Raw genomic sequence first — 23,145 nt, 5'->3', positions numbered from 1 at the left:
TCCTATGCAATACAATATTTTATCTTCAAATAGCCTGTTGTAATCTGCTTATTAACTGTTTGAATATTCTAATATATATATATTTTTTTAATTCAATATATTTAAAATGGTATTTTTCTGACTTATCTTAGCATATACTAACATTATACCTGTGTTTATAACACTAATAGAAGTGTTTCTATTTGTTCATATAATACATGAAAATTATTGAATGTCAGTTGCTGTTTTTATCATCTTTATTCTAGTTTACATCCTGTCATGTTGTACTATAATAATTTATCTGCTAATACCCTGTACTATGTAATGGTGTTACATGAGTTCCTATCATATATGATCTTATTATACCTGATTATTTTGCTAAATAAGAGTCATTTAGTTTAATCCTTTGGCCAAAAATATACATGGAAACATCTAGAAGTCCCAGCAATCACTGTAATAGCTAGGTTTTGTGTATCATTATATATGTTGTGTCTGTGTCCAAATGTTTACTTTTATCCTCTATATTTAAAAATTAATTTCCGATGAATTATTATTGGCTATTTTTGTTTAGGATTTGCAATAAATGTTGTTATTTTTAGGTGATACTCCAGAGCAGGACACAGGGCCGGTAACAGGGAAATGGAAAGGGATGAGGCGGGTAACACAGACGACACGGTCTCCTGGAATATTGTCTTATTGCTCCATCATGATGGTTATTGCGGTTTCTTCTCCAAGCCCAGTGGTGCTCATCTCTCATCACCTAAAACAATATAATAAGAAAACTGTGATACAACATACGGAGCCAGAGGGCCACACAGGTGACTATGAGGGTCACACTCAGATCACAGTCTGCTAGTTGGACATCCATGCTCTAGAATAGAGGTGCACATCTTGTGGGTCCAGAATCTGTTTTGTGGCCCTGTGACTGTCAGATATATAAAACATGTTATTGGGAATCACAGTTTTGTTGGCCGCCATTGCTCTGGGATACAGTGTTTTTAGTTCATAGTGACAATAGGAATATGATGAATAAAGGTGTCCATGCACAATGAGGCAAGCGTTCCCTTTTATATTTAACCTCAAATGTTTGATCTATTTCCTAGTGACAACATGCACAGATCTATGAGCCGATGCTTTACACTTTAGATATTCAGAGCATGATACTGGCAAATACTAAGAGAGATCTCCATCTATAGATGGACAATATCATTATGTTTAATGTTCCACAGTGTAGGGTAGTTACTGTGTTAGTGGCATTGTCTCCATACCAGTTCACATGCAGAGAATCCACTACACAGACCAGTCCCCACCTGACTCCTTGCTCTTAAGTAGTAATTTTTACCTCAAATAACAATTTATTATTTACCACTCAAAGAACCATCAGTAGTTATTTACTGCAGTAAATATATGTAACAGTACAGTATAGTCACATTGCTATAGTCACATCCGCCTCAGTCTCTCCTGTGTCCCAGTTTTCTCTTCAAAACTCTTCCTGCACTGCTTTCTGTGTCACAATATTGTGCTCTAATTGCATTCTGATTGGGCAAGGTCAATAACCATTTAGAAAGTGACAGAAATCACTTATATCCTTGACATTAAGCACTAGCAGGTAGGTATTACAATTATTGCACCACTGTGCCAGATGATCCCATATGCTGTAACTGTGTCAGGAGACCCCAATGTGAAATTGCTGTGCACAGAACCTCTCCCCACATTACATCATTCTGTAAGGAAGCCCATCAAGTGTCATCACTGAGCCACGTGTCCCCTAGGAGTCACTGATGCTGGCTGTGTGTATAGAGAAGGTGGGAAGCAGTGGAGGCTGTGGGGGGATATTCTGCTAGTCTCAGCAGCAGTCCTTATATGTCTGCATGTGGTGCTACATGCTTCTCCCAGACCATATGGTGACTCCATTGACATGGGATGTGAGGTTGGCTTGAAGAACATCACATGATGTCTCTAGGAAGCGTGTACTCTCCTATCTGGGTCATTTACATGTACTATGTTGTACCCTGTCGTTGACAGCACAGTGCTGACAGCTGTGCACTCTCTGAGCAGTGATAGGTCATTTAAAGTTGGGGTTGAGAGTAGAAGCAGGACAACGAGCTTGGAACCCTGGGGCACAGTCTAGTGATGACGCTGTGTGAATATAGTAAAACAGCATCCTTGTGTAACGCACAATACTTATTACTATTCCAAATTGCTTTTGTATTTAATGTTGTTCAATTGGACGACATGTTTTTTCAGATACATTACACTGTACAACGCTTACAAGAGGTGATTTTCCGCTGAACCCCATAGTGATCCATGAATTTCTTCTACTTCTACTTATCCTACTCTTTTACACACCTCTTCACACTGTTCCAGAGTCACAAATGTTCGGAGCTGCATTCTGGTCCATAAGGCTTCTGTGTTCTTCAGGAACATCTCGATAGGAGCATGTCGTGCACCATAAGTGTAGATTGTATGGTAACAAAATTCTTCCTCTTCCATTTTATATGCAAGTAACCTACAGAAACAGAAGACCATTAGGAGTAGGTACGTCTGTGTCATATAGCTAACAAATTTACAAAATATGTTTTAATTACCATGATTAAAATGAAGATGCCACATCTTGTATAGTTCCTTTTCTATAAGGTACAGGCTGTGAATAAACTGTGGTGTGGAATATATAGAGGGTGTATCTATCATAGAGGTAGGGCCCTCTTCTGGTGAAAACGCTTTAAATTAAAAAAAATTACTCTGCATAATGTATTAATGAGATTTCCACCAACAATATTCACTACAGCGTTTGTCTTATTTATCAAGTGTCCACCATGATCCCTGATCTGTAAGCGACATCTCAGGATGGCATTAACAGAAAGAATACATTAAAAAATCTAATTAACCGATAGCTTTTTCTAAGAATGGGGATAATGTCCCAGCGACAGAAATAAATACACTTGAATAGAGAGAGGGGGGGATTGTAAATATAGTGTAACACATTTCATATGTACAGTATATATATATATATATATATATATATATGAGGAGGGGGTTGATTTACAAGGTGGGAAGATTGGGAGGGACAGAGGCTCTATACGCAATACATACAATTTATTGGGTGCCTGGGAGGGTGTGTTCTGGTTCTACAATATATTTTTACATCTAGAATTTTTTTTGAATCGAGCTTCCTAGTTACACGCGTGTGCTGGGCCCCGCACATGCTGAGAGGAGAACATGGGCCACTAAAGAGGTAAGTAAGTTTTACAGCTCTGGATAATTTTCTCCATCACAGCTGAGTATCTCTCAGCTGCCACGGTGATAAACTAATGTTGAAGCACCAGTATAAGTATATTAATATATTGTCATGATAAACTGAGATAAAAGATGAGACTTTTGACCATGATGTCTTTCAATAACAAATATACCCTACAGTGCTGCCCGCCCGCTGTGCTGACAGATATGTGCTTTTTTCTTGCAGAAAATTAGGGAGAGGGGAACTTTTTACCTCTAGGCCTTAAATGACCTGTACATTGCTGTGCCCTGATTTTACACCCATAGTTCCTCTGTTATTTGATTGTTTACTTCTAACACATTATCCTCCATTGTCTGGACAGACAATAAATTGTTTATTAGGTGAGTAAATAACCCATGTATTTGGCTCATGAGGGAATTAATCATGAGGGAAAATACTTACAGTGCGGAGTAAAAATTGATGCAGGTGTATTCGCTCACTGTGAGGCCGGCTCTCTGGAAGTAGACGAACACCATTGCCAGTAGGTACTAGAATAGAAATACCAGATACATAGTCAGAATGGAGAGATACATGTGTACATATCCAGCAGACTATTGTACAGTGGTTCAGGTCCGTTTCATGTGACAGAAAGAGTGTGTTCCCAAGAATTATGGACATGGCTATAGGATTTGGGGGCATAGGTTTGGTGAATCTAAATGTGGGCTGAGCAGATCAGGGGCATGGCTTAAAATGTCCTGATGTTCAAATTGGAAAAGTTTGTTTGAAAGTGTACAAACACATTGCAGATAAACTTAGAGACAACACAACCTCTTTCTGGAAGACACAGTCCTTGGTGTATGTTGAGAAGCCCCTTACTGGGAGTGACTACATTCATAATGTGAAATAAACATCCCCCCATAAAGATGAAATCCTCTTTAAATTGTTTACATGGTGCAAAAAGTATAAATACGTTTTGTAACCAAATTCAAACAATCAGACATTATCTTTCTCTATTTCAGTTTGCACTGCCCTGGCCAAAGACAATATCAGACTGATCATTATATGTTACACGCTATTGAGTAAAACTATAAGAAAATAGTAATGGTTTAGTAACAGTAAAATAAATACCTTGTCTGATATTCTCATGCAATAATCCCTTTTCAGAAAACTGTAGATGGTACGTTCCTCTGCAATGAAAAGCATGAAATGTTCAAATGTTATATGATATAGTGGGGAATATTTATATCAACGTTTCTACATGTAACTGTGAGGAAGAGTTGGTGTTGCCCATAGGTGCCATCCAGACATTTACTTTCATGCATAAACTACTAGAAAATTGCAGCATCTCATTGATTGATATGGACACCTGCTTTTCTACAGAGAAACCTATAAAATAATATTCAATATGCTATAAGTGCAGTAATGTAGAATATTAGACAGACTTTCTAAAATAATTTTCTCATACTGAAGTTGAACATGATGCAATGGGTTTATAGGGTGTTGCTGGTTGCCAGAAGCTGGTCACCACTCACTACTCCAACTGGCAGAAATTGGCCAAACCAGCAACTCACCATCTTTGAGTGCTAACTCTGCACCAATGTGATATCCCCATGTGTAGGAGGGTATAGCTGCCATCACCAGGCTGCTTTAAAGGCACCTTAAGCCACTCATGGCTCTAGTGCAAAGTGCAGCTGCTGCAGCAGCTCTTTGCTGTTTGTGCTGACTGAATGCTCTCTGACCACTTACTGTGGATCAGGACTGCTGGGTAGCAGGACAGTGCTGACACAGGACTCTGGGCTCAATGCAGGACAGCCGAGGATGGATTAAAATGTGCTCTTTAATCAGTTATCACAAGAACACAGCAGGGACAGGTGCCCCAAAGGAACTAGCAGCCTCTTACTATTAATGGTATTTATTGGCTCAAATAGTTCCTTTAAGTGCATACATACATCACAAGAAGATAGTGATGTTTTCCCCTCTCTACACTACAACCTGTTAGTTTGTTCCCGGAAATATAAACAGTAAATCTCCCACCCAAGCTTTGACCTTTAGATCCAGGGCCCCCTCTCAGCCAAATTCAGCTTTAGGGAGTTTGGACCTAGAAGTAGAGAACTGTATTTATTTTCAATTACAATTACCTAGTGCTTCTAATATATAGTTAAAATGTTTCCCTCATTATATGGGGGGAGGGGAACTGGTCCAACAAATCATTTCTTGTGGCACTTTTTTTTGTAGAGGGACATAAGAATTTTTTTTCTTCTTGTTAGCATTATCTGAAGATATAACTGTTTTTATATATCATCATGATGTTGACATTTGTGCTATTTTATTTTGTTGTTTCATTCTACATGTCACCATCAAATAACTATATAAATAAATGAAAAGTTCCTCCTTCTGAACAGGAAGCTTAGTGGACTCATTCAGTTATCTTGAATGTGGCTTCTGATCAGAATATTGAATTTATTGGCCTAAATTCATTATGCAAAGAATAATGTGCTTTGGTAGCTAAAATCTCAGTTTCCCATATGTAATATATTAGATGGAAGCATTCCCAAAATGTTCCCATCTTAAAATCCCTTGCAATGGCGGATACAGATGACAGACCCCATGGTGTAATGAGGGACATGTGGACTGCAACATAAATATGTGACGCTCTCACTAGAGGTACTTTTTATTTTTAAAAACATGTGTGTCAATATCTAAGGTGATATTGTGTAATAAACTGATAGTTGTACACATTCTTACGTCACACTTTATAAATTAAATTATTTGTTTTTGCAAATTAATGCACAAGTATCTCCATTATCGGTTCTTGTCCTACTGCTTACATTTTTCTGTCAGATTTTCCATGTTCCATAGCATCAGTGTGGATCATTTTGCAAAACCAAACTTTAAACTTATTGTTTGCCAAGTGTCTTTTCTAATTGATCTACAGTAAGTGAATGTTGTTTACAACAATAAGGGATAAGTGGTCTGAAATTCTTCAAGACAGGAACCATTTTTGGGGTTTGCACTCTGGAAATAACCTTTTAGTCTATTCAATAGAATGTTATATTGGGATACCAAAGGTATTTGCTTTACTCACAGTCTTACAGTGGCAGAAATAGGCTGACACTTCTGTGCTACACAAGCAATGCTCACATGTGAATACTATTTGGAAAAATCACAGAGCTGGAAACCGGGCAAAACATATATTGGCCCCATATCACTGGACCCTCCGACTGTCACTGACATCTGGGGTTGTACAGGAATAAGATGCCAAAATTTGTGCAATGGTGCTTATAAAAATAATTTTAACAATTTGGTCTTAATAAATGTTTGTAGTCTTAATAAATGTTAATAAATGTTGAGAAAATAAGTCCTACCCAGCAGTTTGTAAAATGCAGCTTTGTCCTCTTGTCCTTGGCTCTGATCTTCATGTAGTTTGATTCTCTTGGCAGGGTTCAGCTTCTCTTCGGTTGTCCTGTTATTATAAATTATTTTATTTTATATATGGAAATAATGAATACTTATTTTTAAATAAAAGATAAGGGAAGTGACGTATTATCCATAAATACTGTACACCACTATAATTCATTTTTAATGCGAAAATGCTCCTATTTGTTCACCTAGCACATGAGGGACAAATACTGCTTTTGGGAACTACTGCTGTAAAATGGGGATGCAGCTACTTTCCAAGATGCAGGTCACATCTATACACTCAGTACTGCACCGCAGAAATATTCCCCAAGCTAGTGATATTGTGTATTCTATAATATCTGACACAACTATACCCACAGCCCCATCACAATGTATTTAGCCCCTTACCGGTGTGATCCCTTCAACTACTCCTCCCATAACCTACTATATGTAGTGACTGGCTCAGTGCACTTACCTCCTGTCCATTCTCCTCGACTCAGTCGTATCCGGCAAAGAACGAAGTGAAAATAAAATGAAAAAAGAAGGTGTAGGTAAAAATGGGCAATAAATTGAGAAACTAAAGGGAAAATCAAGAAGATGCACAATAATGTACAATACTAAAGATTAAACAACTTATCTAAATCAAAGCACAATATATCTTATAGTAAAGTATAGTTAAGTAAATGATATACTATAGGTAACTTATGTTCTAACAGATCTAAATATAAATATGTTATATAAAAAGATATAAATAAAAATATATAGGTATTTATAAATTAATTAATGTAATATAATATATGAATATTTGAAATCGCTCAGAATCGCAAGTTGTCGCTGTGTCCAATATCCACAGAGATGTGAGAACCATCAGGCACCAGAGCTCACGGCCAGTTTGAATATATACAACTGACATCACCATGGCAACCTGCTCTGCAGCTAAAATGCTGCATTATATAAAGGAACTAATCTATCAATCTTTTTTAGGACGCTGTCACAAGCTTGACATGAGATAATAAATACAGTCAAGACTTAGTTATATGTACATCAGTCTACTACTGTTATCTAGTCAACTGTAATCAATAGTTAATCTATGTTAGGTCCCTAACAATGGGCACTTGGCCCACACCGTTCATAGACGGTATTAGCAGTGGAGGAACTAATACCACTGCACAGGGTATGGCTGCTACAGGCAGGGCCAGTATAATGGCCACATGGGCCTGGAGCTGGATAGTCTGAAGGACCTATTGAGAGAAGACCACTCCCACTGGAGAGGGTGTGGCCATGGAGAGCATAGCTAGCTCCTCCCTCCAACCACCTACATCTCCCTCCCATCTTTAATAACATGAAGTAAACAGCACTAACCGGTTCACTCAGCATTTAAGGAAAATGAAGCGTGGGAAATACGTCCAAACTGCCCCTCATGTGAGGACAATACATTATCTACAGAAAAATAGTAAAACAAGCAAAATATAATATGTGGGTCACTTTTCACGTTAACAGCTTGGGCAATGCCTTCCAATCTTACAGTAATACACTTACAAAATTTGTGTTACCAAATTCCAATGAAACTTTCACAGGAAATCCTTTTTGAGTGAAACTATATTAGAAAAGTAAGTACATACAAGGTATTTCCAATTTCATGAATAAAAAAAAGTATAAGATCTTCTACCTGGAAATGGTTTATCCAGAATATTTTTAAAATCATAGATAACAATGAAATAATAGTAGCTATTCAATTTTATAAGGAAGGTAAGATAATGGGTCATTTGTTTAATTTAGTTTAATAGATCTTAAGCTTAGTGCTCCAAATTACAAAATCTATTGTCTAAGTCCCGAGCATTCTCCTGATAGATCCTGAACCTGTACATCTTGTTGTAGAAACTCCTCCACTGACTCACTCTTTTCCTCTACTAGATGTACACAGCATAACGCCTTATCCTCACTGATCCCATCATCCCTGCAACAGCTGGTTCTATGTACTTCTTGTGATGGACAAAACAGTCAGATGCTTAATCACTACAACAAAAATTGTTACATTTGTTAGCTTCCAATACTTCGTCCTCACTATATATGGCCAAATATTCTATAAATGCCAGTGATTTTTATCATTAGACTGACATTGGACAGAATAATCATGTGTTAGGAAATCTATACTTATGCCACCTCCTCATAAAAAGAAATACATTTATTTGGTGTTTCTGGGACACAGGAAGACTCCGCATCTTGAATAAAGTCACAAAGAAACACTGTGATGTGAACCATGTTTTTGGCCAACTCTTTATCCTCATTTTGCTATCAGAACTTTAAGCAATTGCACCACTGTGACAGGCCAAACAAAATGGCTGCTGAACTCCATTTTATTGTTCTTGTACTTTTATTGTGTGTATTATGAAATGCTATTGTAACCAATACAAAGCTGGGATATGTCTATATACATATATCAGCTGTGCGTTGTCTCAGTGCTAACTGCGCATGTACTGGAAAGTCCCTTGTAGCTTTACAGCTATTGCACCTGCGTAGAATAAGTGAAACTGTTACTCATGGCTGTACCAATAAGAAGTTCTTATTTATGTTTATTCCTTATATGTTAGTAATATTCGTCACCCTTAGTTTCCTTTCTATAAAAGAAGATTTTTCTACGACACAAGTTGCCTCGTCCTGGACCTTCATTTGTCTATTCAGCGAGAGAGAGAGAGAGGGGCCCTGGGTAATTGTTGAGTAAACATATTACACAGAGAACTATCAAAGCTAAGTATATTATTATTATATTTTTGCTTGTTTGCAATAAAAAATTGATATTTGAACTTTGTGGTCCCGACTCTTTAACTCCTTGCAACCTGAAAGAACCTTGAAAACGTTTCACAGGAAACAACCACTCATTAAATAGGGATTGAAAATAGAGATGCATGATTGCTGATTGCAATATGTAGAGTAATGGTTCCCAACTTGTTTGGTGATATGACCCACCTATAGATATATATATGCCTCATTATTAATTTCTTCTATACACACCAGTGGTAGAATTATGTAATAAATAGATCAGAACAATACATAAAAATAAGTGTTTAAAAAAGTTGGTACATTTGTTTTAAGAAAAGGAACATAACCTTATGCTAATATAAACGGCAGTTCACAATTGCATCTTATATTCTCACATATCCCTTGTTGGGCATGTTTTCACTTAGTCACACACAGCCTCTGTAGGTACAGCCCAATCCCATTCAGCGACAGTCAGCCTCCAACGACCGGACTGCTCCCAACCAGGGAAGCCTCCCGCGGTCCATATCAACACACCGCACCGCTCATCACAATGAAACACCGCTACCCTCCTAATGATATTAACCATTGTGTTGCCAGCCTTGTCTTGGTGTGGGGAAAAGCGTGGAGTCTCCCCCACTTATGATAACCAGCACTGGGGAAGTCAGCCGCGGCTGGTGGCACTATAGCAGGGAAACCCGCAGCATAGGGTTCCCCTGTCATAAATACAAGCCAGCCCCAGGCTGCTCAGCACTGGTCTGGATCCAGGCCGGGCTCTGTAGGGCGCCTCAAAATTAAAAAACATTGGCTATTGTTATTTAAAACTGTGCGGCTTCCGAGAAATCCACGGGGAGGGGGGGGGGGAAAGGGGCTATGAATGTTACCTGCATTAAGCTGCTCCTCTCTGCTCTGTCTCCTCCCCTCCGCTCACTCACTGTCGGGCGTGACATCATCATCACGGCTCGACAGTGCCTGTGAGTGGAGGGGAGAAGACAGAGCAGAGAGGAGCAGGTTAATGCAGGTAATATAAGGAAAGACGTGGGGAGGGGAGGGAAGCGCCGATTTTGATTGACAGGGTACCTGCGGCAGGGGGCGCCGATATTTAAAGTGAGCCGACTTTTCCAGTGTGCCTAAGGCGCCAAGGACCCTAGCACCGGCGCTGTCTGGATCTCCTAGGGAGTTATGGTCCACCTTTGGGATACTCTGCACCATGCTGGAAGCACTACCTCTCTTTCTACACCATGGGCCGTGGGTGTTGGGTAATAAAAGTGTAAAAAAAAAATAGAAAAAATTAATTAAACACAAATCTAGCTTGTGGAACTACAGGTCCTAGACAGCCAGGCTGCCAATAACAGTCTAGGAATGCAGGTGCTTGTAGAACTACAAGCACAAGCATACCCATTGCAGCCAGAGCATGCTAGCACTGGAACCACTAGAGCGATCATGCCCTGGGCCCATTGAACCATGCAGTGCCACACACTAAAATTTGAGTAAAGCAAACACCTCTTTTATGCCACATAATTTCATTAAAAATAATAAAATCCCCGGAAAAATGTGAAGACATCGAAAACAGAGCCCGGAGGAATAACATCCTCCTTAAGAATATCCCAGTCAGTAGACACTCAGGCTCTCCCTGGCTTTCTGCTTGGCTTGTTGAAGGCCATATTAACAGATGCTACAGATGATGAACTACTCCTAGACAGGGCACACAGATCTCTGCGCCATAAGTCTGCCCCAGGACAGCAACCAAGGGACACCCAGGGCCCAATGAACCATGCAGTGCCACACACTAAAATTGAAGTAAAGCAAATACCTCTTTTATGCCACATAATTTCATTAAAAATAATAAAATCCCAGATATACTTACCAACAGCTGTTGATCCTTAAAGCTTGAGTCCATAGTAAAGGCCAAAAAATTTCAAGGACCTGTAGCTGAGCAAAAATAAACACCATCCTAAGTCCTGTAGTTGTCCATAAAATTCAAACCCAAAAAATATTCCACAGTTAGTTGTAAAAGAAAATCATTCTTGATGAACCCCAGAAAATCTTAAAGATGTGGCTTGTCAAAAAAGATACCATAAACATCACAATGATACTTAGTTACTAAATGGAGGAACACACGCAGCAAAATGAAATATTGAAGGACATGAGGTCTATTCATAAGCTAACAGGGTTTCCCATGCTTCTCACTGACAGCGTGGGACTACCAAACCCGCTGGCTGAAGTTAAACTAGACCCCTAGCAGGTGCAAGAGATATTGCAGAAAAACAAGTATCTTTGAAGTGTACGGAGCTTAATACGTCCGTGGCTGCAAGCTCTCAAGTTTGGCATGCCCCTTCTGTAAAATGGCTATGGCAAAATGCCCTTTCTCCAACGAATTCACTCCCCAATCTTGGATGCTGTAGTAAATGTCCTTTGCACTCCCAGGCGCACAGAACAGGGCTGCATCACGGCCGTATCTGCCGGTTCTGGGCATGCGTACAGTGAGTTTGCCGACAATACGCTTCAAATTGGCATAGACATGCCTTGGTGAATCAGGCTCTATATCTGCACCCTTCATCTGTCCAATATTTATCTGAGAGTGATCCTGCAAACCTACTTGGAGGCACTGAGGAAACTAAGAGTAGTATCTGAGCAATATGGTTAGCAAGTAATGGTTCTGGCAAAGGAGTGGGTGAAACTATTCTGTGCCTCCAGTGCAATATTCACCATGTAGTGGGTTTTGTCTAAAACTGGCCCTGACTGCTGAAATAGGTGAAAACTCTAACATTGTTATTATGTCTAGGGCCCCATTTATTCTCAATCAGGATTTGGCATTACAGTTATGGTATTTGCTCATGCTTTCATAGACTTGGATATTGTTATATATAAATGATTGTATGGCCTGTTACAGTATCGGATCAGGTGGGGAGGGCAGATTGCAGGAATCGCAATTCAATGTAATTATTAATGAACAAGTTAACCCGTGCATGATACTCATGCATTCTAGTCAAATCAAGCTACTTAAGGTCTTAAAAAGGTTTTTGTCATGCATTTGGGCCTAGCCCAGACCTCCTCAGGGGAAGAGCGTTACTTCCCGACGCAAGCGCCCTTTTTAATGTGTGTTCATGAGGTAAAATTACCTCACGAAAATGAGTTTGACCCCCTCAACTCGTAAATTTAGCCTTTATTACCCCTCCCACGGGGGGAAGGGGGGATGATGGAAGTTAACTGACTTCACTATTCTAATTTTTTTGTCAAATAATGTCAGTATACCAAATTTTAGGTCAATTGGATGAGCCCTTTCTGAGAAAATTGTTTTTTCCACACACACACACACACACACACACTAATACACGCCGCTACACATGTGTGTTCATGAGGTAAAATTACCTCACGAAAATGAGTTTGAGTCCTCAACTCGTAAATTTAGCCTTTACTACCCCTCCCACGGGGGGGAGGGGGGATGATGGAAGTTAACTGACTTCACTATTCTAATTTTTTTGTCAAATAATGTCAGTATACCGAATTTCAGGTCAATTGGATGAGCCCTTTCTGAGAAATTATTTTTTTCCACACACACACACACTGCTAGGCTTTTACTTTTATAATATTAGATAATGCTAAGAATTTAGTAGGTCAGTGTATAACTCCACCCAGCAGGTGGCGCTGCAGCTTGTTTTGTTTTTCCCACACAGACTAACACACGCCACTAGGCTTATATATATTAGATGTTTTATATAGGCAAGTGTTGATACATTATAATCCACTGCTGCAATAATGGCATGAATATGTTGTGATTTAGGAGGAATACTGGACTGTCATTTTTAGATCTGAAATATATAGGATTCTGTCATTGTGCTTAATCAGTGGCAGAACTACCCCAAGAGCAGTATATGCTTTTAGTCAAGCTGTGAAGGTCTTTGGATGCTCAGTAGATAGGGACCATAAACTCCCCTGTGTCTAATGCAAGTTAGCAAGATATATACTAGTTCTTTTCCGATGTGATATGGTATTTGTATGTTATGGTATGGTATGTTATGCTGATCAGTTAAGTTGTTGTTATGTTGGTCTCTTAATGTTACTATGTTAGATGCTGTGTACTAAATGGATATTTATGCAACAAAACACTGGTCCATCAAGTTCAACCTATCCTGGATCTCCCGCGACCCCTATCTTATATTTGAAATTGATCCAAATAAAGAACCGCCAATCTGAAAAATCCCTCCTGACCCAATATTGCGGCCCTATTTCTCCTTGGATCCACTACTATTCTTCATTTTAATTAACGATCGTAGCCCAGGATACCCTTTTCCACTAAAAATTTGTTTAACCCCTTCTTGAACATATCAGTTGAATCTGCCATCACAATCTTCCCTGGCAGTCAATTCCATATCTTGTCTGCCCTTACTGTAAAGAACCCCTTCCTTTGCTGGTTGTGAAACTTCTTCTCCTCTAACCTTAGGTGGTCACCATGTGTCCTGTGCAAAGTCCTATGTCCCTCTCATCTCCCAGCCCGTGTCTCACTCGTCAGGGGCTGGCCCGTCTTAGCTAGTCAAACCCAGAGAAACTGATCAAGCAAGAAGCCAGTCTCAGGCACATAACCAATAAATAAAGGCTGCAGGCTCGGCTATTGATTACAAGACCTTCAGGTCTGCCAAGCAGGATCTGCTGTAGCTCACAATGTGCACAAAGCCTGTCACTGCCTCCAGGGAGACTCAGAAAGCCATCGCCATACCGGGAAAAGTCCTGGTAAGGTCTATGGCCAATCTACCTCTGGTAGCAGTGTACAGTTACCAGTGATGAAATGAAAAAGCACTGAGCCATCTTCATTGGAAAAAATAAATGATGTAGCTTCATTTTATTTACATTCCTGCAGCCATACTTGCCAGCTTTTGAAATCTGTCCTCCGGGAAAGTACAGAAAACAGGTAATGTGGCAAGGGGCGTGGCAACATTGTCACATTAGCATAGCCCCGCCCACCTGTTTGGCAATGCCGAAATTCATAACATTGAATAACAGGGAGGGGCTTAATGCTGTGTCGAAGTCAGTAAATTGGATAAAGTCATTTCAATTAAAGTCTAGCAAACTTGGTTGTCTTTGTTTGAAAAGATGCGTACGGTACGCATCGACGTACAAGGGCACGCTACGGCGTGAAAGGGCGTACGCATCCACTACACGTGGCAGCAACAGTAATTGGTCTTTTACCATACATTCGCACAAACACGCATACTTATAAAATAGTACACATTAATGATAGTTGCAACACATAGTCAGTTATGTCAAAATATAGTAGTATTTATATGTTATATCAGAGTTACATGCATATTAGTGAAATACACGGAACGGGTTAAAGGAATAACATCATGAGTGGTATCATAATGAACCTTGTTACATATCCTACTGTTTGGTTCACTCTGCGAGGGAATCGCAGAGTGCATACGCAAGTTATGAATGATAGGGAATTATGAACTACTTAAGACTAAGGAATCCTGGCGGGAAGAGCAGAGCATACCCCCTGCAGAGATGACCCCCTCCTTTGGATTCCTTAGGATGAACCAGCCAATGATTGACGACCCCTTGAACATTCCTGAGACCCGGACCAATAGATGCAAGCCATACCATCTTCATTGTATTACTGTATTTGATTGTGTATATAAGCAGCAGCTTGTGATCCAGAGTGCAGACATCTTGTCCCCAGACTTCAGGATTGAATGACTGCACTGGATCCAGAGCGCCTGCGATAAGTAACGGCTGTATTTACTATTACTTCGCTTGAGCATATTTTTCCACTTATTGCGCATAAATCTTTGTGCTTTGGAAACACAAATCGAGGTTCGACAATCGTTATTGGTTAGCGACGATACGCACATAACAATTGGGGGCTCGTGAGCTTTAGAGGTTTTGTTGCCGATGATACGCAAGACCAACGGATTTCGGTTCCTCAACAAAGGGTGGAGACGCGTCATAAACGGGTAAGAACTCATGGTGTTCAAAACCTGAATTTTACTCTGTGTTGCGAAACCGAATGTCCGTTTTGCATTATCTAGGGCACGCTAACTAGAACCTAGGGACAAAAGAGAAAACTGTTTATTTTTTCTGTCATTGTGCGTTTTAACTGTATTGCATTGTTTAGCGTATGTGTACTTCCTGCTGTGCGTACGCGAACTTCCGGTAAACTTGCCACGTGGTTAAACAATCGTTTTGATAGTTATTATACATGCATAGTATAATTACTTGTGAAAGCCTCTGAGACATTATTACTATTGTTGGGAACTTTTGATTTTCTGTGCAGAAAAGGTGTATAGTGTGTGATGTTGTAACGTAGATACACTGTTTTATTGTTGAGGTGCTCAGTTGCTGTCTGACGAGGCGGATTGCCCAACTGAAGGACGGTATACAGGGCAGGTATACCGAATGCGAAAACTGGGTTTTCGCAAAGCGCTACCAATAGATCGCAAGGTTTGCTAATAATTAGTATTGGTAGGCAGTGCGATCCGGTCGCACCGTTAGTGCGAATTGGTGAAGCAGCTAGGAGGAATTATACTGGAAAGGCAGGTTGATTGTATCGACTTTGCGCTCCCAGCGATAATAAACTCAGCAGATTTTTGTGGTTGAGCCAGGGTATCGAGGAGCTGATAGCCCTTGGGGCCCACAGTGATATTTCTGTATTAGGGACCCTCGCCAGGGGCGAGAAAAGCGAGTGAGCGCGGCTAAAGGAAATACGTTCACCGAGCATTATAGATCTCTAGCGGTGAGTATAGCAACAGAGTTGAAATTATTAGGTGGAAAGAACAGAGCATTGCGGTGTGTCTGTATTTCACATTTGGCCGGAAGGAACAGAGCATTGCGGTGTGTCTGTGTTCCGGGTAGAAGGTATATTGTTCAACATGGGTGCTAAGCATACGCTAGAGATGGTCAGTGTACTGCCTAAGGAAGGCCCTATTGGTTCAGCGAGGTTTTTCATGTGTAAGAAATATGGTGCATATGCAACTGTGTATTGTGACACGTGGGTCGGGATGACCAAAGCTTGTGATAGGCCTTTCCCAACAATAGGGAGTTTTAATGCAGAGGTACTAAATACTGTAAAAGATAAAATATGGTTGATCAAGTCAACGAAAAAGAGAAATAGACATAATGATTGTTTAAAATTGTGGCAAATGGAAGGTAACACGTGGCAGAGCAGCGAATGCAAGCCGGAAATAGGCGTGGCGAAAAGCGCGCGCGAGGCGGATGTAACCATTGAGAAGCGTGGCGAACTCAGCGCAAGCGCGCCCCCGCCACCTTATGTGGCGGGAGGGGTAAGTACAGCCGTTGTTAAAACTGAAAATAGAAAAATTACTAAGTTGTACCCTGTTTTAAATCAGTTTCAATCAAGTGTATCTGAAAATGAAGATGAACCCACTGTGATTTCGGCCATTGCCCATGCTGTTAATGTACTAGAGGCTCAGCGCAAGTATGAGAAAATGGCTGAGATAGGTGAGAGTAGCGTGATCACTAGGAGTGAAAGTGTTCTAAATCTAGGGCCTGTAAATCCTGTAGCGTCCCCTGAAGTTAGTGTACCAGAGGGTGTGTTCCCGGTCCGCACAATATCGGTTCCCAATGGGAAACCAGATAAGGATGGTGTAGTTCTATGGGGAGACGTATGTGGGGTTAGACGTGTGTGATTTCTGCACTAAGTGGGATTTTCTCACAAAGTGGACGAAAATGCACAGTTAGACAACACAGCAACTAATCCTCATCTTTCTCTTCTCTTTTCATCTTCAGGTATGTTCATCCATGCTGCTACTACTACTACTCTGATCATTATTCTGTGAATTTCATCCCTGCAATCTGTGTTTAAGTATGTTCATCCATGCTGCTACTACTACTACTCTGATCATTATTCTGTGAATTTCATCCCTGCAATCTGTGTTTAAGTATGTTCATCCATGCTGCTACTACTACTACTCTGATCATTATTCTGTGAATTTCATCCCTGCAATCTGTGTTTAAGTATGTTATAGGAAACTGTTATCTGTTTAAACTTAGGTTGGCACAGTCTTTTATTGCTGCCTAATTTATGATAGGTATCTGGCCTCTATCCTTTCCCACAAATGTTTTCTTTTCCTTTGATTAGCTGACCAATTAGCACATCTGTAGTGTATTCCTAAATTAGACTGACTACATCTTAGCTTCATTCTATGGGGAGACGTATGTGGGGTTAGACGTGTGTGATTTCTGCACTAAGTGGGATTTTCTCACAAAGTGGACGAAAATGCACAGTTGGACAAACATTGGACTACATTTGACTTGCTTTTACTCCCAGCAATAAGCAACATCTGCCACAGCCTATTTCTGCACTACTTGTCTATTTATATGGAATACTGCTAAGAGGTAATTCTTAAAATACCCTTGCTTTTTGCTTTTACCCCTTTTATCACAATGTTTCACAAATTGCTTTTCTTAGTCTCATTTCATGGCATGATCTTTAGGACTATGTCATCTTTCACCCCTCCACCAACACACAAATTTGTTCATATTGCACCTGCATTACTCCACTCACCTCTATTTAACACCCATGAACTGTTGTCCTATTTATTATCTCTAACAAGTACAGCCTCCACCTGTCGCCAGAAAATAAAAGGCCACACATCTTACAATCCCCTTGCCTATCTTTCGCTCACTCTGCTTCTATTAGCTGGTGATATATCACCTAATCCAGGTCCCCCACACTCCTCACACACACATACATCGGAACACTACCGTTCTATAGCAAACCTCAAACACATCACCTGTCTACCCTCTCTTCCCAAGTCCTTTAAATGTGCCCTTTGGAATGCACGATCTGTTTGTAACAAACTTACCTCCGTTCATGATCTCTTCCTCTCAAAAAACCTCAACCTTCTGGCAATAACAGAAACATGGCTCATGCAATCAGACACTGCCTCACCTGCAGCACTTTCACATGGTGGCCTCCATCTCACCCACACCTCCAGACCTGAAGGCAGACAAGGAGGTGGGGTTGGACTACTTCTCTCCCCACAGTGCACATACACAGTTCTACCAAATGTCCCATCACTCACGTTCACATCTTTTGAAGTACATGCTATTCGCATTTTTAATCCATTCTCCCTACGTGTTGCGGTGATCTATCGTCCCCCTGGAGCACACCAACAATTTATTGAGGATTTCTCTGCATGGCTCCCTCACTTCTTATCTTCAGACATCCCCACCATCATCATGGGTGACTTCAACATCCCCATTCATAACCCACCTTCCAAAGCTGCTTCCAAACTACTCTCTCTAACATCCTCACTTGACCTCTCCCAGTGGATTGAATCATCTACTCATAAGGATGGCCACTGCCTTGATCTTGTTTTCTCTAGACTATGCTCAGTTTCTAATTTTATTAATACACCCTTCCCCCTCTCGGATCATCACCTTATCAGCTACACTCTCACCCCCACTGCTCTAACCTCTCTACTGTCTAACTCTACCAAGCCTCCTCATACTCGTAGAAATCTTGTCACTCACCGGACCGTGAGTGCCTCTTCCCGGACATTTAGGAACCGTGGCCGTCCACCATCCTGAGGGTCTGCGCATGCGCAGCCCTTTTCTATACTTCAGTGTATACCCCTTTAACTCAATTGGCAGATCAGGCAACCTCCCTATATTAAGCACCTGTGGTCAACACCACGTTGCCTGATCTTGGAGTCTCATTCCTCATGAGTCTCTGAAGGTGTTCCTGTATTACTTGTGTATTCAGTGCTGCTGATTCCTGTGGTTTCCAAACCACTTCTACTACTGTGGTTCCATACCACTTCTACCATCAACTGTGTCATCATGACTGTTTGCTGATTCCTATCTGCTGCCTCCGTGCACTACGGTCTTCTACACCACTTCAACGTTATTTTATATCTATGTGACTGTTTACTCATTGCTATCCGCTGCCTCCGTGCACTCCAGCTTTTACCTCACTCACCTGCTTCTCATCAAGTCTGTTTGCTGACTGCTATCCGCTGCCTCTGTGCACTACAGTCTCCTGCTTGCAACTCGCCTGTGTTCAACATCGTGACTGCCAGCTGACTGCTATCCGCTGCCTCTGTGCACTACAGTCTCCTGCTTGCAACTCGCCTGTGTTCAACATCGTGACTGCCAGCTGATTACTATCCGCTGCCTCCGTGCACTACACTCTCATCTCATCTTTGCTGTGACTTCCTCGAGACTGCCGCTTTCCATTACCATCTGCTACACTTCGTGATCTACAGCTCCTGCCCTGCGCTGCACTCCTGTTTCCCATCGCTGTTGGTTCCTGTGGTTGCTACTGGTTACCTCCGTGTGCCGCTGAGTCCTGCCGCTGTGGTCAGCGCTATCGTCCATCTCCTGCTGATCCACTCTCCACGCCTTCACGTGTTCCACTGGCCTCTACCCTCCTGTCAGCATTGGATTTGTATCTCTTCTACTACCCTCTGCTGGATCATCTCCATTCTCCTGGGTTTCCTATGAGTCCAGTTCCACGTGTTGCTGACTCCTGTGGATTCGTGTCCCTGTCGGTCTGCTCACCTGTGCGCTGCACCTGCTAGACCGCTGCTTCTCCTATCCAGGGACTTCCTATCCAGTCGGCCTCCAGCCGCTCAGGTACCGCTGCAATCCCATCTGACTGCTTCTGCTGAACCACGGTATGCATACTTCTCATTGACTGTGCTGTGTATTGCATATCTTGCTGGACTGTGTTTGGTTCTCTCTGGAGTCTGCTATCCGCTGAGTCTATTGCCATCATTGACTGTGTTATCATTGTGCTGGACTACTTCAAGAGACTTTCTAGATTGCAGACCTGATCAGTCATTTACATATATATATACCTTTATTGTGCATATTACTGTGGATCGTGTATAAGGTGCCTGTGTATATCCTGTGTTGCAGTCTTCCCCCGTGCACCTCCTCACATATATATGCAGTGGTACAACTTGCTGATGTCAGACCACTGATCCCTGTTTCCGGTATCACCTGTTCCATTATCCTCTCACATAGCAGTGGTACAACTTGCTACCGCAGACCACTGACTACCTGGATACCTCCACTTGGATTCCATTCCTTCACTCAGACAGCGGTACAACTTGCTACCCACAGACCGCTGACTCTCATCACCTCCTTGTTTCTGTTGGACATTCCTCCTCACTATAGCAGTGGTACAACTTGCTATCGCAGACCACTGACTACCTTCACGTGTCCTTGTCCATACAGTTCCTTGTGAATCATTACCTCAGTATTACCAGTGTTGCTAGTCATAGACTTTCCTGAGCATCTCATCGGTCATCATTTCGTGTTCCGTGATCACCCAGCTACCAGAGTACCCTATTACCATCTACATTGCTCTGGTAAGCCTAACATCTGGTGATCCCTGGGTAAAGACTCCTAGTGCCCGTGACAGTAAGATCAGGCCATGACAGACCCAGATGTGGAACCTACCGCCAAAGAGATGCTGCAACATCTGGTTAGCCGTGTGGAGCAACAGGATGCCCGCCAACAGCTGTTACTTCAGTGTTATCAGTCATTAACCTCCCAAGGAACATCTGGACAGACTGTGACAGCTACTACTGAAGCTCCTGTGCTTTCCTCCGTTTCCCCATTGCCATCCCAGGTGTCTATAGCTTCCACGCTTCACCTGCCTACTCCGTCAAAGTACGATGGAAACCCCAAAACTTGTAGGGGTTTCCTTAACCAATGTTCAGTCCATTTTGAGCTCCAACCTCAAAATTTTTCTACCCATCGTTCCAGAGTGGCCTATCTTATCTCTTTGTTTTCAGGACAAGCCCTGGCTTGGGCCTCCCCTCTGTGGGAGAGGAACGATCCAATATTACAAGATAGTGCCAAATTCATTTCTACATTCCGAAGTGTGTTCGATGAACCAGGTCGTGTGACCTCCGCTGCTTCCAGCATCCTCCGTCTGCGACAAGGATCTCATACTGTAGGCCAGTACGTCATTCAATTTAGGATCTTAGCCTCTGAACTTCAGTGGAACACTGAAGCCCTAGTTGCCGCCTTCTGGCAGGGGCTTTCCGATAAAATTAAAGATGCACTGACTACCCAAGAGCTTCCTTCGTCACTTGAAGATTTGATCTCTCTGTGCCATCGTGTTGATATGAGATTTCGTGAAAGAGAGGCTGAGAAAACGACTTCTGCTAAAGCACCTTTTCGCTCTAACCCTCAATTTCGTCCAGTGTCACCCGCTGTGATTCCCATGGAGATTGGACGTTCCAAGTTATCTTCTGAGGAGAGGAAACGAAGAGTCAAGAATAGACTCTGTATCTATTGTGCTGATTCCACTCATGTCCTCAGCTCCTGCCCTAAGAGATCGGGAAATGCCAGGCCCTAACTAGTTCTGGAGAGGTGAAGTTAGGGTCCCTGGAGTCCTCTCCATCGTCTATGAAATTTAAAGTCTGCGCTTTTGATGTGACTATTTCCTTTGCTACCAAGACCTTTGAGTCACAGGCATTGATTGATTCCGGAGCAGCAGGAAATTTTATTTCCAAATCGTTAGTTAATCAATGGTCTCTACCAATGATTACCTTAAAAACTCCCATTACTGTGACGGCTATCGATGGATCACGTCTCATCAACGGTCTCATCACCCAGAGTACGCCTCCAGTAACTCTTCAGATTGGTGCTCTGCATCATGAAGAGATATCGTTTTTAATTCTTCCTGTTACGACAAGTCCGATTGTCCTAGGCCTTCCATGGCTTCAGTGTCACTCTCCCCAGATTGACTGGCGCACCCCTCAAGTCACGTCTTGGGGGCCTGAATGTCACCATCATTGCCTTTCCCAAGTCATTCCTCTCAAGGTACAGCAAGCTTCCATTTCAGCTATTTCACCGGGACTCCCTCCTCAATATGCTTCATTTACCGATGTTTTTGATAAAGCTCAGTCTGAACGTCTTCCTCCTCATCGTTCTTGGGATTGTCCGATTGATCTTCTTCCTGGCAAGACTCCTCCCAGAGGCCGGGTCTATCCACTCTCGTTACCTGAAACTCAAGCTACATCTGAATATATACGGGAGAACCTCCAGCGTGGGTTCATTCGACCTTCCACCTCGCCCGCTGGAGCTGGGTTCTTCTTTGTCAAAAAGAAGGATGGATCATTACGCCCTTGTATAGATTTTCGTGGACTCAATGCCATTACTATCAAGAACCGGTATCCCATTCCGTTGATCACTGAGCTATTTGACCGCATCAAGGGAGCCCGTATTTTTACTAAGTTGGATCTTCGTGGTGCTTACAATTTAATCAGAATCCGTTCCGGTGACGAATGGAAGACGGCGTTTAACACCAGAGACGGGCATTACGAATATCTGGTAATGCCTTTCGGGCTATGTAATGCCCCCGCTGTTTTCCAGGGCTTCATTAATGAGATTTTTCGGGACTTATTATATGTATGTGTCGTCGTCTACCTGGACGACATATTGATTTTTTCACAGGACCTGCCTTCTCACCACCAACATGTGGCAGAAGTCCTCTCCAGGCTACGGAAAAATTCATTGTTCTGTAAATTAGAAAAATGTTCATTCGAATTACCCCAGATTCCATTCTTGGGGTATATTGTTTCCGGAGTTGGTCTGAAGATGGATCCTGACAAAGTAAATGCTGTACTACATTGGCCCCAGCCAACTACTCTTCGTGCCATCCAGCGTTTTTTAGGTTTTGCCAATTACTATAGACGCTTCATTCAAGATTTTTCTTCCATTGCATCTCCTATTGTGGCCCTGACTCGTAAAGGGGCTAATCCTAAGCAATGGTCTACTGAGGCTATCCAAGCCTTTCAAACATTAAAAGA

The 23,145-nt window shown here is 41.8% G+C and overlaps 1 long non-coding RNA gene across 1 annotated transcript; it reads right to left on the bottom strand.

Moving 5' to 3' along the window:
- Positions 1-2,331: 2,331 nt before the first annotated feature.
- On the bottom strand, positions 2,332-4,384 carry LOC142103501 (uncharacterized). The gene is made up of 3 exons (XR_012679379.1): positions 4,325-4,384; positions 3,659-3,744; positions 2,332-2,488 (listed from the first exon to the last, which is right to left on the bottom strand). It is a non-coding gene; the product is annotated as an uncharacterized LOC142103501 (long non-coding RNA).
- Positions 4,385-23,145: the final 18,761 nt, after the last annotated feature.

Source organism: Mixophyes fleayi, chromosome 10 (assembly GCF_038048845.1).
Source record: "Mixophyes fleayi isolate aMixFle1 chromosome 10, aMixFle1.hap1, whole genome shotgun sequence".
Classification (NCBI taxonomy): domain Eukaryota; kingdom Metazoa; phylum Chordata; class Amphibia; order Anura; family Limnodynastidae; genus Mixophyes; species Mixophyes fleayi.
Note: the sequence above shows the minus strand (reverse complement) of the source record. Positions and strands in the feature narration are given on the sequence as shown.